The sequence below is a fragment of the Megalobrama amblycephala genome, linkage group LG14, assembly GCF_018812025.1.
Source record: "Megalobrama amblycephala isolate DHTTF-2021 linkage group LG14, ASM1881202v1, whole genome shotgun sequence".
Classification (NCBI taxonomy): domain Eukaryota; kingdom Metazoa; phylum Chordata; class Actinopteri; order Cypriniformes; family Xenocyprididae; genus Megalobrama; species Megalobrama amblycephala.
Window position 1 is genome coordinate 20548867 of NC_063057.1, and position 15271 is coordinate 20564137.

The 15271-nt window shown below is 38.3% G+C and overlaps 1 long non-coding RNA gene across 1 annotated transcript in view; it reads left to right on the plus strand.

Annotated features, from left to right (window-relative positions):
- Positions 1–15271, plus strand: part of LOC125246447 — a 61414-nt gene that overhangs the window by 7169 nt on the left and 38974 nt on the right. The window contains exons 3-7 of the long non-coding RNA XR_007179876.1: positions 156–232; positions 358–515; positions 1193–1271; positions 1408–1448; positions 4897–4981. This is a non-coding gene — a long non-coding RNA (uncharacterized LOC125246447). The remainder of the gene's footprint in view (positions 1–155; positions 233–357; positions 516–1192; positions 1272–1407; positions 1449–4896; positions 4982–15271) is intronic.

Below are 15271 nucleotides of genomic sequence, written 5' to 3' on the forward strand. Positions count from 1 at the left end.
TGGTCATTTTGTGCTTTCTGAAGGAGATCAACATGATCAGTCAATGTCAGCTTGTTGTCTGTGGTTTGATTTTGTGTCATTTGTTCCTGTGCACTTTAACCTTTGTGTTTCTATAACATGGTAAAAATAATTATGGGGACTCGTCTGCCTCCCAGGAGGTGTTGCTGGATTTTTCTGAGAAGCCAGAAGACTGATGGGGAAGACATGGTTTTTCTTTGGTCCTCGTCAGTTGGTAAGCATCATCTGTTGTTTCCATTTATCATCCATCTTCCATCCTCAAAAACTCCACCTTCACATCTCCCCTCCATATTTTCCACCACTCATTTGTCTCAGTACATCTGTCATTGTTTCATAAAGGAAGACCAGCGGCGGCTCTTTGAACGCAATGACGGCTCCAAACACCAAATAACACTCTCAATTTGCAGCCGTTGGCATGGCTGGTTAAACAGCACAGCGAGAGGAGAGTGATGAATGTGTGAAGAGACCCTTGAAAGAGCCAGGAGAGAAAAGACGAGGTGAAAAGATGATTAGGATAAAGTGAAAAATAGAATGAGGGCTTCTAGTTCAACTGATTTTATTCACAGTTGAAATTCTCCAAACTAGAATGAGCAGAACATGCATTTCGATTCCATCCGATCAAGATCCTCTTCGCCCCTTTGGAATTTAAAACCTATTCTTATGAAATAATGGGGCAGAGATGGAAAGTCCTAGAAAGATTGTGAGATCTTCTTATCAAATGAAAATGGAGGTGCGTTTAAAGAGAAAAATAAGCAATTTCAATGTGGCATCTGAACACAAAAGCCTGTGTCATGGTTTGAAAATGTGTGTTGACCATGAGTTGAATGAAAACATATAACACAAGATCAGTCTGGAGGGACCGGGGGCTTAATTGAATAAAAAAATGTCAGTACAACGTCCTTGAGGGCAGCTGTGACTGCTTGCACATAGAGGGCTATTTCAGTGAAGGAAGATGAATAGAAACACACTCTCACATACAGATAAAAATAAGAAGAAATGGAGATTTGTGTGAAAATGACTATGTAAGCAGAGCAGAGACACATCGCCCCCTGCAGTTCACAAATAACATTAGCGCAAGTATCACAAACAACAGTGGACATAGATATACACAACACAGCTGGTCTGTTGAAGCGCAGTGTCCAAGCAGTCTCTCTGAAACCTGTGAAATTTGCAGTTATTCATCATCTCAGTGATTAGGCAGATGTCCTTGTCCAGTGGAACTTCTACAAGCTTACACAGCTGTTCTTTTTGAGGTAATGAATGAGAATTAAATTTGGCAGAACGTAATTTATAATGCATTACAAGTACACATTGCATTCTCATCCTTGCCACAAGGGGTGTTATAGCTGACATTAGCATAAAGTCTTCTTCTATGGTTTTCTCTTTCAGGAAATTACTGTAATGGAATCTTGATGATCAAGTTAGATAAGGTTAGTACAACTGTTCACATATTTAAGTGAATAATGTGCCCTTCAAGCCCGAAACACCATAATTACGAGCTTCAAGCATATGAATTACTAAGCAAAGTCATATTTAAAGGGTTAGTTCACCCCAAAATGAAAATTCTGTCATTAATTACTCACCCTCATGTTGTTCCAAACCTGCAAGACTTTTGTTCATCTTCGGAACACAAATAAAGATATTTTTAATAAAATTAGAGTGATTTCTGTCCATCCATTGACAGCTACGCAACTACCACTTCAACGCTACAAAAAGTTCATAAAGAGATCGTAGGGCTGCACGATTAATCGCATGAGATTGTCATGCGTGTCTCGTCAGTAAAGCCGGTTCTGTGATTAGCGGTAAATGTCCATCACCTGCTTTCAAATGGAGCGGCACTTAATATACAGAGCCGTAGTTCGCGGACAAGCTACGCAATATCGCGTTCATAATCGCAGATGAATCGCCTTCGATTATGAACGCGATATTGCAAACTGCCTATTTTGGGGCATCATTATAAATGCGCCGATTCAGGGTGTGCGGCCCCTTTAAATCTCGTGCTCCACGCCCCAAGAGCTCGCGCTTGCCTTAAACAACATTTAAAAAAAGTTCACACAGCTAATATAACCCTCAAAATGGATCTTTACAAAGTGTTCGTCATGCAACATGTCTAATCGCGTAAGTACAGTGTTTATTTGGATGTTTACATTTGATTCTGGATGAGTTTGAGGCTATGCTCCGTGGCTAACGGCTAATGCTACACTGTTGGAGAGATTTATAAAGAATGAAGTTGTGTTTATGAATTATACAGACTGCAAGTGTTTAAAAATGAAAATAGCGACAGCTCTTGTCTCCATGAATACAGTAAGAAACGATGGTAACTTTAACCACATTTAACAGTACATTAGCAACATGCTAACGAAACATTTAGAAAGACAATTTACAAACACCACTAAAAATATCATGATATCATGGATCATGTCAGTTATTATCACTCCATCTGCCATTTTTCGCTATTGTTCTTGCTTGCTAACCTAGTCTGATGATTCAGCTGTGCACATCCAGACATTAATACTGGCTGCCCTTGTGTAATGCTTTGAACATGAGCTGGCATATGCAAATATTGGGGGCGTACATATTAATGATCCCGACTGTTACGTAACAGTCGGTGTTATGTTGAGATTCGCCTGTTTTTCTGAGGTCTTTTAAACAAATGAGATTTATATAAGAAGGAGGAATCAATGGTGTTTGAGACTCACTGTATGTCATTTCCATGTACTGAACTCTTGTTATTCAACTATGCCGAGGTAAATTCAATTTTTGAATCTATTGCACCTTTAAAGGTGCAATATGTAAGAATTTTGCAGTAAAATATCCAAAAACCACTAGGTCAGTGTTATATATTTTGTTAACTTGAGTACTTACAATATCCCAAATGTTTCCAACTATTTGTAAATCGTGAGAAAATTGAAGGCTCTGGGACGCGTGAGGAGTCGCCTGTCAATTGCGTCATACCCACGTTACCCTCGGTTTCTGGTTTTATTTTGTAGAAACCAAGGAAACACCAAAGACGCTTTAATATATTACATGTTTTAACAGACAAGGGAACAACTGTTTGGTTACATTTATAGACAGGAAACTAATTATTGTTATATAGCTCAACACGTTTAGTCTTATTGTTTAAATCTAATTTTCTTGATTTTTTGCGAGTACCACACTTTACCATGCCTCAGAGAAAAACACTGTTTTGTGAAGTGGCTAACATAGCATAATCAGATGCAGCTTTATTTTTAGTAACAGTAATACAGAATTTTCTCCATCATACAATGCATTTTAAAATTAATTGCATGCCATTTATCAACACAAGCCATCCAGCATTTAATATGATATTCTAAAATCGATCTATCTTACTGCGGTGTGCAACAGTGTCTTACAGCAGCCGCCGAGCGAACGCACAGAGTAATGTTATAACATTTCCAACACAGTCAAATGTATCTAATATGATAAACAGAGCTGCATTACCGGAAAAGTGGAAGAGGTGCCGGCAACTATGGCATAATAAAAGTTCTGCTGCTCGTGAGGCGTGTGTTGCGCAATCGCTCCAGCGGCCTCGTTCAGCTCCCACAACACTCGGTCCTGCTCTGCTTCATAACGTTAAAGGTCCCGTACTTCGTACTTCGTACTTCGTACTTCGTGATCCCATGTTTCAAACTTTAGTTAGTGTGTAATGTTGTTGTTAGAGTATAAATAAAATCTGTAAAATGTTAAAGCTCAAAGTTCAATGCCAAGCGAGATATTTTATTTAACAGAAGTCGCCTACATCGAACGGCCAGTTTGGACTACATCCCTCTACTTCCTTCTTTAATGACGTCACTAAAACAGTTTTTTGACTAACCTCCGCCCACAGGAATACACAAGAGTTGCGTTTGTAGAGTGTGTTTGTCGCCATGTCGTCGAAACGCTGTTATTTTCATCCCGCAGTCTCAAATTGATAGGGTAAAATTAAAGACATGTTTACAATAACACTGAGCGTGTGCATCTCCACATTATGGTAAGAGGCGTGACCTTTCCGGGCAAGGTTCGCTAAGCTGCTGTCGAATCACAACACAGGAACCGCTGGCAAAATCAGAACTCGTTACGTATTTCTGAAGGAGGGACTTTCATAGAACAAGGAAGTCATCAGCCCGTTTTTATGACAGTGGAAACAGCGGTATACAGATAAGTAAATTATGTGAAAAATACTGTTTTTTTTACACGCGAAACATGAACACATGTTATATTGCACACTATAAACACAATCAAAGCTTCAAAAAAACACGAAAAACAGGACCTTTAATAATCGCATCCATGAACATGATTTCTTCCCGAGTCCTATCCCAATTCTTTTGCACCGTCCGTTGAGGTAAAGACCACATGTCCCAAGATTCCACACTCAAACTTGATGTCATTAAGCTACGCCTTTGTTTTAAATAGGCCTCTAACGACCTCTAGCAGACAGAAAATATTACATATTGTACCTTTAATTTGTGTTACAAATATGAACAAAAATCTTACAGGTTTGAAACAACCCAATGGTGAGTAAATGATGACAGAATTTTCATTTTTGAGTGAACTAACTCTTTAAGAGTGGGAAACTCAGGTTGCCAAGTTGGGACATTGGAAAGGGGCATGATGAGTTGAAAAATTGCTGAAAACCCTGATCTATAATGTAGATAATATCATATAATAAATCTATAATCTGTACAGTCTATAGAGACTATAAGTCTGTAGTGAATGGCACTAAATGATTTTGCAAGTCATTTTAATTTTATGTGCTTTATTTCAATAATTTAAAGGCACTATGTATGGAACCGCTTATAGGCAACAAGTGTAAAGTTAATCACAAAATTCATAATTTTGAATTTATTGTTGACAATATAATTATTTTGTTTTGTTTAGGCGACTTCCTTATATATCCAACTTGAATGTGGGAAATGTCATAATAATGAATGCCTGACTCTGAGCTTCCCAGGTGCACATGAAGGTAGGACAAAAACTCTAATGCCACAGTAATTGCATATTTGGACAGAATTAGAAGCATCCTGAAAATGTAATTGTGAGTGTTTTGCTAGAGGGAAGTTGATTCTGTCCAGGGAGGTGGTGATTTTTCTCATTTTTTTTCATCCGTCAGCACTTTTAGTCAGAAACACACACACACATTTGACACTCATTCATAATTCATACGTCAATTGGATATGATATCGTATATCAGCAGTGAGAATGACACAGTAAGACAGCAGGGAATTGGTATTTTTACCTGCTACTATGATACAACCTGACTGTGAGGCTGATGCAAATGCTTTCGTTCACCAGTAGATTGAGGTGCATGTGATTGAGAGCAGTTTCCAGAGATACAGTATGAATGTGCTGAAATGATCTTAATCACGGTGCCCAAAAGAACCACATTTTTTACCCTTGCAATGTGAATAAATTTGGTTAAGTAGCTTTAAATGAAAAGCTTTTAGCAATAATAGAACTGTGGAGAGAAATATGCCTGAAGATGAAGACGCTGTTTCTGGATACGAATGTTAATGGCAGCTAATGTTACCCAGAAGCCCTCGGGTCTCGCGTCGGTTTTGAAGCAGCACCAAAGAGCCTCATCCGAACAAACGCATTGCCGTCTGCGTCCAGGTCAATAAGTTTGTCAGTTAGCTCAGAATTCATCGATCTGCTGCCTCTTATCAAGTGAACTGCTCAAACGAGGGCTGAAAATGCACTGGACCCTGTAGTAAACACTCGCAAAACTCCAGCGACCGTGAGAGATACAAGCGATATAATGGGGAAACAAACAATGCAGCATTTTAATACAGAGTTATAAAGTTTAAGCAGCATCTAGTAGCTGTGAGTGATGGATCATTGTAAATGGAAAAGTTTTATATTTTCACAGTTATGAGGTGATTTACTCTGAGCTCTACCATTATTTATCATAATGCCAAGACATTTAAATTATGGATCTCAGGTTTAGTTTGCATTTAAAATAAAGTTACATTATATAATGGGTTCCTGTGATATAGTACCAATTTGCAGTGATGGCATCAGATAGTAATACTATGGTATTTTGTGATAAATTTAGTAAATATCCAAAAAGACATGGTACATATGTAAACAAAATGACAAACATGTAAAATATATAGATAAAAAACGTAAATGTTACATAAAAGTTACTACCTTACCAAGACTGTTGGTATTTGTTTGACACTCTTCAAGAAAGACAGAACAAACAGTGACTTATCCATGATCTCAGCTCATTATAATAGAGTATGATAGACATTTCTATCATCATCACACTTGATAATAAATAACTTTATCCTTTTTCAAATAAGAGCGAATGTTGAATCATTGTGACTTTAGTGGTGATAAGTGCTTTGCATCACATTAAACTCACGCCTGAGTTGCTCTTGAGACATTCGGCTCTTCTTTTACACCACAAACACGGTTCCTCGTGACAGACCGATGATTTATTGTCCATTCAGCAGCTTTTATCTCGTCATCTTGACAAACTCTCATGATTTCCCTGGATCAAACTACGCTTCGAAATAAAGCAGCCAGACAGGTTGAAAATGAACAATCGTTTGGTCTCCAAGGGCTTTGAGTCCTGCTGTGTTTTTCAGAATGTTTCCATATTCAGACTGTCATCCAGATGTGATTTGCACAGGCTTTGATGAGCTGATGATTTACATGGTCCTGCTGAGCGCCATATGAGGCAAATTATGAGAAAAAGGTCATTCGCACAGTTAACACTGACAAGCCACTGTTAATGGAGGAACTTTGGAAAGAGCACATTGTCCCAGGTGTATGTCGAGCAGAATCTTGCACAGCGTTCTTGTTAACAGCCATTACAAAGTCATTTTGGCTCATTCTCATTAAATGAGCCATAAAACTTTATAGGTTAAAATGTCCTTTACATTTAATGAGCAAACTTGTCTGAACCATAAACAGATGCAAGATTGATAATCCAGCAACGTCTAAAATGTTTCCATCCATTTTTGTACTAGATTCCATGTGATATATGCAAACTAAAAGTTTTGATTTACCAAACTCCCATAGAGTCGCAACAAACAGAATGATCCGTAAATTGTTTGGGCTGACTATTTTCCCGTCATTCTCTCCGCTGATTAATTACCATGATTTTCTCCAATGGTTGTCAAGGCAACAGCAGTGTTCTGCGCTCTCAGCACTGTTTGGGCCGATGACAGTGTGTAATTAAATATAAGCAGTTGCTATTAGGACTGGAGGATACACTGTAATTATAAGCCTTTGCTTGTTCCCTGTGGTTTACCAGGCTGCTGGGGAGGCGCTGTCACTCAGATGGCCGCCCAGACGCCCCCAAACACTGATACAGAGGTCAGCCTGAGTTTGTATGGTGATAGGAAACATTTTTCAAACATTTTTACCAGTCATGGGGAAGTTATAATTGTGTTAATAGAAGCAGACAGATACATAGATAGAAAGCTGTCAACAGTGTGCATGTGAATCACAAAATGATACTGTTGCATTGAAATCTAGTTTAACTTTTATCTTTATCTTTAAGGGTGTGTTCCAGTGTTGGGGGTAATGCATTACAAGTAACTTGAGTTACGTAATCAGATTACTTTTTTCAAGTAACTAGTAAAGTAATGCATAACTTTTAAATTTACAATGTATTTTTTCAAAAAAAAAAAGTACTTTTTTACTTTTTCACCTTCGATGATCCATACTAAAAAGCAAAAATTAGTATAGATAAACATCACATTTGTGTTTAATTTGTTTTTATTTTTATTGCTGAAGTAAGTAGGGCTGGAACAATACATTGATTCTCTCTATTCGCACTACAAAGAATCTGGAGCGATTCTGATATTTTCCGATGATTCGCGATCCTCTCTCGAATCGATTCTGAGCCTAGTTTTTAGCAGATGGCACTACGTGCTCTAGAAATATCCGTACTCTGCTTGCTTCCAGCTCTTTTACACACACCATTTGAATCTAAAATAACCATTCATAAAGTTCAAAAAGGTTGAAGCGAATTAGGTGTGTTCGCAGTGGGCTGTGTTTACATTAATCTCACATCATTAAAGCATTTTGAGCCGAGGTGCAAGTATATTTAACCACTTACAGACAAACGCACAATCGCAGTCCAGCATTCTTCTTCGTGAGCATTTGCATCCTGCATCCTATTCTTCTGTGATCCAGAATGGCAGCACAGCTGAAAGTTTTTTTTTTTAAAACTTTGCACTCTGCTGTACAAGCGTGAATTTGCATTTCTTTCAACCTGAGGCTTATTCATTTCACTTTTGGGGCCCTATCATACACCCGGCGCAATGTGACGCCAGGCGTGATGCAAGTGTTTTTTGCTAGTTTCAGCCCGACGCAGTTATCATTTTCATGTCCAGCATCACGTTGTTTAAATAGCAAATGCACTCGCGGCCATTTGTTCGCCCATGGACGTGCTGGTTGGAAAAAGAGGTGTGCTCAGGTGCATTGTTAGCGTGTTGCTATTTTGAGGCAACTAAAAATGACTGCGCCATTTCCATCATTAAACTAGCAAAAGAGGATTCGGACATGCCCTAAGTGCACCTTAGATCGTTAAAATAGGGCCCTCTATGTGAAAGGGCCTTTACATTTGCCAAAAATAGAACTTTTTTTGTTGTTATTAAAAACAAACAAGCAAGCCCAGCCCAGGTGTGAAAAAGTAACTCAAAAGTAATGTAACACATTACTTTCCATAAAAAGTAACTAAGTAACACAATTACTTACTTTTTTAGGGAGTAACCCAATATTGTGATGCATTACTTTTAAAAGCAATTTTCCCAACACTTAGGTTTGTTTTAGTCTATTGCGATTGCACGTTAGTGCAGTTCAATTAAATAAGTGTGAACGCTGCCATACAAACCTTGGTGCACATCAAAAAAGAGGGTGTGTCTCGGTCCACTTCCAAACAAACTTTGGAACTGCCGTATCCTTCCTGCAGATCTTCATTTCTGTGTGTAAAGGAGGAATTCCTGGTACTGTTTACGACTTCTTTTCACATGAGTACTCAGCTGGTAAAAATACCACCATATGTATGCGCATACAGCGGGCACATTTACAGCATTGTTTTGAATGTTCTGTTTGTAAGTTTTGTTGCAAAGTGTACATAGTAAAAGCTGTTTTTTGTTTTGTATCTTTAGGTTCGGTGTTAAAAATAACAAGTGTGAATGCTAAGAGGACCAGGATTAAATGTATTATTTTCTTTTTTGGTCCGGGCCAAAAGAACCAAGAAATCCGAGTGACCAAGTGAACATACCCTAAATGAACAGAAGGTGGAATTTGTGAAAAAGAATTAGTATCAACGCTGTCTCTAGCACTGGTTTTCTCAGCTTTCGTTGTAGAACATTTCCTTATAACCTCTTATATCTTAAACCCTATAATATATAAAGCTCCTCTTCTATAGCACTGATGATTTATTATGTTGGCTTTATATTACACAATACAGCATTTAAAACATATATCATCCACATGCAATTAGAATATACAGTATCTCACAGCAGTGAGTACACCCCTCACATTTTTGTAAATATTTTATTATATCTTTTCATGTGACAACACTGAAGAAATGACATTTTGCTACAATGTAAAGTAGTGAGTGTACAGCTTGTATAACAGTGTAAATTTGCTGTCCCCTCAAAATAACTTAACACACAGCCATTAATGTCTAAACCGCTGGCCACAAAAGTGAGTACAGTGAGTACGAATCCTACTTATAGAAGCTGTACACTCACTACTTTACATTGTAGCAAAATGTCATTTCTTCAGTGTTGTCACATGAAAAGATATAATACATTTTTACAAAAATGTGAGGGGTGTATTCACTTCTGTGAGATAGAGTATTCTGTAATTTCTGTAAATATTCTGTAAATTCCTGGCTTAATCTAAGCCGTGTCTATGAAACCATGCCTGTATTTACCATGTTTAAATACATTTTACATTAATTAAAGTAAAACATGGACTCTATTTGCACAGGCCGTGTGCTCAGAATCACAATCTCAATTAACTCAATGAAAACAGCAATATAAAGTAAAGTGTAACCCAAATCTATTTCGCACTTTCATATGCTTCTAATCATTTAGCCCCCACACATAACTTCATGAATTAAGTACATAAAATACATAAAAAGAAACTGATACTTTGTCCTTTTTTAGCTGGGTTACATATAAGCCAAAAAATTGTATTAATAATAATAATAAAAAAGATTTCTATTACTAAAGAAAACATTGTGATTCAATCCTTTTGTATCCTGCTATCATCATCATGTTCTCTCCATGTTACCATCTGTAAATAATTTCCTATACTCTTATCAAGGACGATATTTAATACAGGAAGTCAAGAGCTGAAATCCATATCACAGAAACCAAGAAGCCAGATGGATATTGAACAAAAACATGTAACTAAAGTGTGATATTGAGCTACATGTGCATGAAGACAATCATGTTTTCCTCTTTCAGTATTGCCCATATGACTCAGTTCAAAGTTTTTTTTCTTGCTTCAAGGTCTCTCTCACTCCTTCTTTCTGACAGTTCAGCATTATTATCATGAGAAGTGTATGAAGCTTCTCTTCTCATTTCATGGCTTGTTTAGAGCGAGTCTTTTGAACACACAGGACTGATCTTGTGTTTTATGTCTTATTATTCTCAAGGCTACTGCCAGATGTGTATAATACATCTTAAACCTTGTCACAACAATTAATGACTTTGAAAGAAGAAAATATTTTGCATTTAAAAAACACATTCTGCAATTACAACATGCTTTTAATAAGACAACAAGAGTATTTCTACAGAGACTAAAACCCATCTGTTCTCAAAGACAAGCATTATTTTATCCTCAGATCATAATGCCTTCTACAAATCTTTCTTCAGTTTCAGATCATATCATTTAACAGTCAGATCCAGCCCAGAAAACTGCAAGATATATTCATGTAACACAACCATTGATTAAAATGATAAAAATCCTCCACAAAAAAGGCTGTTTCAAAGACATGACATTACATGCATATGTACAGAAATTAACTGTTAAATTATGCATGAATTTTTCCATGAATTTCAAAAACAGTTCAACATGACAAGCAAATTCTGCCTCCGCCGCCGACAATAAGATGCCCATAGAGCCTCATACATTGCGTGCCATCTTAATGTGCCACATCAAGTCAGAGCACAAAGCCTCTGCCACCGGTCCTACGCAAATGTGTTTCTTTCAGATCCCCCCCGCTTGCTTCTGAGCTTCATTATTCTCCAAACATCATGAAAATAGAGCGAGACACTGTCAACAGATTCAAATGGCTTCCTTCCCAATCCCACCACGTCTACATGAAACCTCATGCCATTATATCCTTCCAAGATTGACTTACAAACGCCAGTACGATACCCAAGACACCCACAAGCCCATTTCCACAATGTTTCGTGGAAGATGTTTATAACGTGGTGAAATGCTAGATGTGCTCTTTTGCTTTTAGAGCTGTATGATTAAATAATGATAGAGAAGAAACCTTTGAGTCCAGATGGAAAGGTCATTTTATATTTAGTACTCTGAGCTAAAAGAAACTTAATGTTTATGTTTTATCTGCTGAAAAATGACATTGACATCTTTTAAGTAGAGAAGCATTTAACAACTGTTAAGGTCACTAATTATTTGTTAATCGCTTGTGATTCTTGCTCTTTCTATTTTGAATCTTCTTGATCTCAGTGCCGCTTTCGACAATGTTGATCACTCAGTTTTACTTACTCGTTTAGAATCTGTCTTTGGTGTTTCTGATACTGCACTGAGCTGGTTAAAGCCATGTCTTTCAGATCGAAAACAGTTTGTTGTTATGGGTGGTTGCAGGTATGATATTGGTGTGATGCAATCTGGTGTTCCTCAAGGATCAATTTTGGGCCCTTTACTTTTTAGCATCTACATTTATCCTCTTGGTCAAATTTTAAGATCACTTGGTTTCAACTTTCACTTCTATGCAGGTTTATATACATTCAAAACCTGATATTAATGTGGCTGTGTCCTTTCTTTCTCAATGTATTTCTGAGATTAAAAAATGGATGTCTAGAAATTGTCTTTGTCTGAACAGTGACAAGACGGAGGTAATGCCCATTGGTTCACCCCACCAGCTACATAAGGCTGGGTCTTTAACTTAGGGCTGGGCGATATATCGCATGCGATTGTCACGCGCATTTCGTCAGTAAAGCCGGTTCCCTGATTACCGCTAAATCGCCATCACCTGCTTTCAAATGGAGCTGCATTTAATAGACAGAACCGTAGATCACTGACAAGCTACGCAATATCGCGTTCATTATCGCAGATAATCGCGATATTGCGTAGCTTGTCAATGAACTATGGCTCTGTCTATTAAATGCCGCTCCACTTGAAAGCAGGTGATGACGATTTAGCGGTAATCAGGGAACCGGCTTTACTGACGAAATGCGCGTTTCTTGCATTTCTCTCAATTTAATAGACAGAGCCGTAGATCACTGACAAGCTACGCAATATCACGTTCATTATTGCAGATGAATCGCCTTCGATAATGAACGCGATATTGCATAGCTTGTCAATGAACTACGGCTCTGTCTATTAAATGCCGCTCCATTTGAAAGCAGGTGATGGCGATTTAGCGGTAATCAGGGAACCGGCTTTACTGATGAAATGCGTGTGACAATCGCATGCGATATATCGCCCAGCCCTACTTTAACTTTAAGGGCCCTATTTTAAAGATCTGAGCGCATGGTCTGAAGCGCACGGCGCAGGTGCACTTAGGGCATGTCTGAATCCACTTTTGCTAGTTTAACAATGGAAAAAATGGCCGTCGTGTCAGGCACATGGTCCAAAAGGGTTGTACCTAGTCTCTTAATGAGTCATGGGTGTGTTTTGGATGTAACATGCAATAAACCAATCAGAGTCTCATCTTCCATTCCTTTTAAAAGCCAGTTGCGCTTGCACCATGGTGGATTCGCTATTTACATGGCGGAATTTGCAAGCAGAAAGACTGACCAGTTCTCCAGAAAGGAATCTTTTTGCGCGTCCCTGTGTGTGTAACAAGCAGAGTGTACATGCATTGTGCACCCGCACCTATTACTACCACACACTTTAAATAACAAATACATAAATAAATAAATAAAATACTGCACCATTGACTTTAGAACAGGTTTCAGTTGGTCAGTGGTCCAGTCGTTTTCAGTTGCCTCAAAATAGCAATGCGCCAACAATGCACTGAACACACCTCATTAGGGGGTGATATTTGATGCTCCTCATGTTCATAACACTGTCAAGACATCCTTTTTTCAGCATTCCCGGTAGTGGTTCAACGGATCATTTATTACTTAGCCCACTTTAACTACTCCGATACCACAGCAGAAACTACTAGCCTAACTAATACATTATTAAAGGCAAGTGAACAGACTATAAAAAGAACAAATACTGTACATCAATTACAAACAGAGATAAATACAACCTAAAGTATAAGGTATAACTGTAGTATTAATATTCTCACCTCGTTCAATTAAGACATAACCGAATGTGTTTACGAGAATACTTGCCGAAAGGGGTATTTTGACTGTGTCCATCCAAGTGCATTGAGGACGCGAAAGAGTTGCAATTTGGAGTTTGCGAGCTATCTGAAAAAACCTCTCTCTCTGTGTGTGCGCAAGCCTTGTATGTATGTGCTTCTGTGAGCACCAATAACAGCGATAGCCTACCGAATTAAATCCTCTTTTGCCTCTTATAGCGCTGGAATGGTTTAATGTGTAAACTAGCAATACAAAACACATGCAAATGATAACCTTTTACTCTATTGCGGTGAAACTTGCAATTGAGCTGCGAATCACATGCGTGCCGAACCGTGGGGCTTGGTCCATAAGGATCACGGATCAACAACGATCTAACCACTAATTCCCGGGTGGTTGAAAAGTTAATTAACATCTTTATATTTTCTCGCATTGATTCTTGCAATGCTTCACTGGCTGGGGTTTCAAAAGCTACCCTAAATAAATTACAGTTGGTTCAATTCAGCTTCTTGAATCCTGTCTGGAAACAGGACAAGGAGCTGGACTGGTTCCCTGTTAGATTCCATGTTGATTTTAAAATTCTCATGCTTACTGTAAAAGCATGGATTGGCTCCTCATTATCTCTCTGAGCTTTTAACCCCCTACACACCAGCGTGTGATCCCTGCTCCTTGGCCTTTTAATTGTTCCACTTACTCGTTTAAAATCTATGGGTGATATGGCTTATTGCTCCAAAAATTTGGAACTCTCTGCCTGCTGAGATTAGGCAAGCAGAGCACAGTTCATTGGAATAATACATGATTCTAACAGTTAACTGCAAAACTACTGCAAAAACAGATAATCGCAAAAAAAACCATAAAATAAAGATTTTTAAACAATATTGAATATTCATTTCTTCATCAGAGTTTGGGGTTTCATTAAAGTCATGTCAATAATAGTTCCTGCAAAACAATGAAGGTTAGATGTAATAACACAAATTATGCATTTTGAAAGTAAATTATTTGCCTTTTTTTGATGTGGCATGAACCAAAACAGCATCCATTTTGCAAGAATCAAGGCCGTCTGATTCTCAGACATGCATATGGAAAAATGTGCTGAGCATTTTAAATTCTGACAGTCTAGTCAGGAAGAGGCGAGGCCAGAAACATTTTGAGCAGCTGAAGAAGTGCCTGGGGCTTCTATCAGCAGCCAGGATTCTGATGAGTTATTGAGTTTGGGGAAGAGATTTGAGTTTGTGCTGACATAAGCTTGGACTGACCGATACAAATAAAAAAACATGGAAGCAATCCAATGCTCGATAATCCACCTCCACCAAGACCCCTTCAGTGGCTTATTTTGTTAACAAGACACCAAGATCCAACAGAAAAATGTTGAAATCAAAGGAACCAGTTCACCAACATACAGACAATAAAGCCCAACAACTGTGGGCAGAACTTTATTTTTTCATTGACAGATCTAACATCACCTCTCTATCATCAGTTCTACCAGAAAGACTCGGGAAGTTAGATAACGTGACAACCATATTTATTAGCAATCAGCAAGCAAAATGTTGTAAGAAAGTTCTTTGGCGTAGGCCCCGTCCGTAGCTTAGATTCTTAAGGGTTGTGGACTCTGCATTTCCTGCCTGAAGAAGAAGGCAGGGGCATAGCCGACCCCCCTAGGAAGTATGGACAGGGACCATCCTGGTGGTGGTGGGGAGGATGGAGGTGAAGGTTTGCGTCAGCATCTGCGGACTCAAACATGTGTCAGCAATCTTATATACTCCAAGTGCAAGATA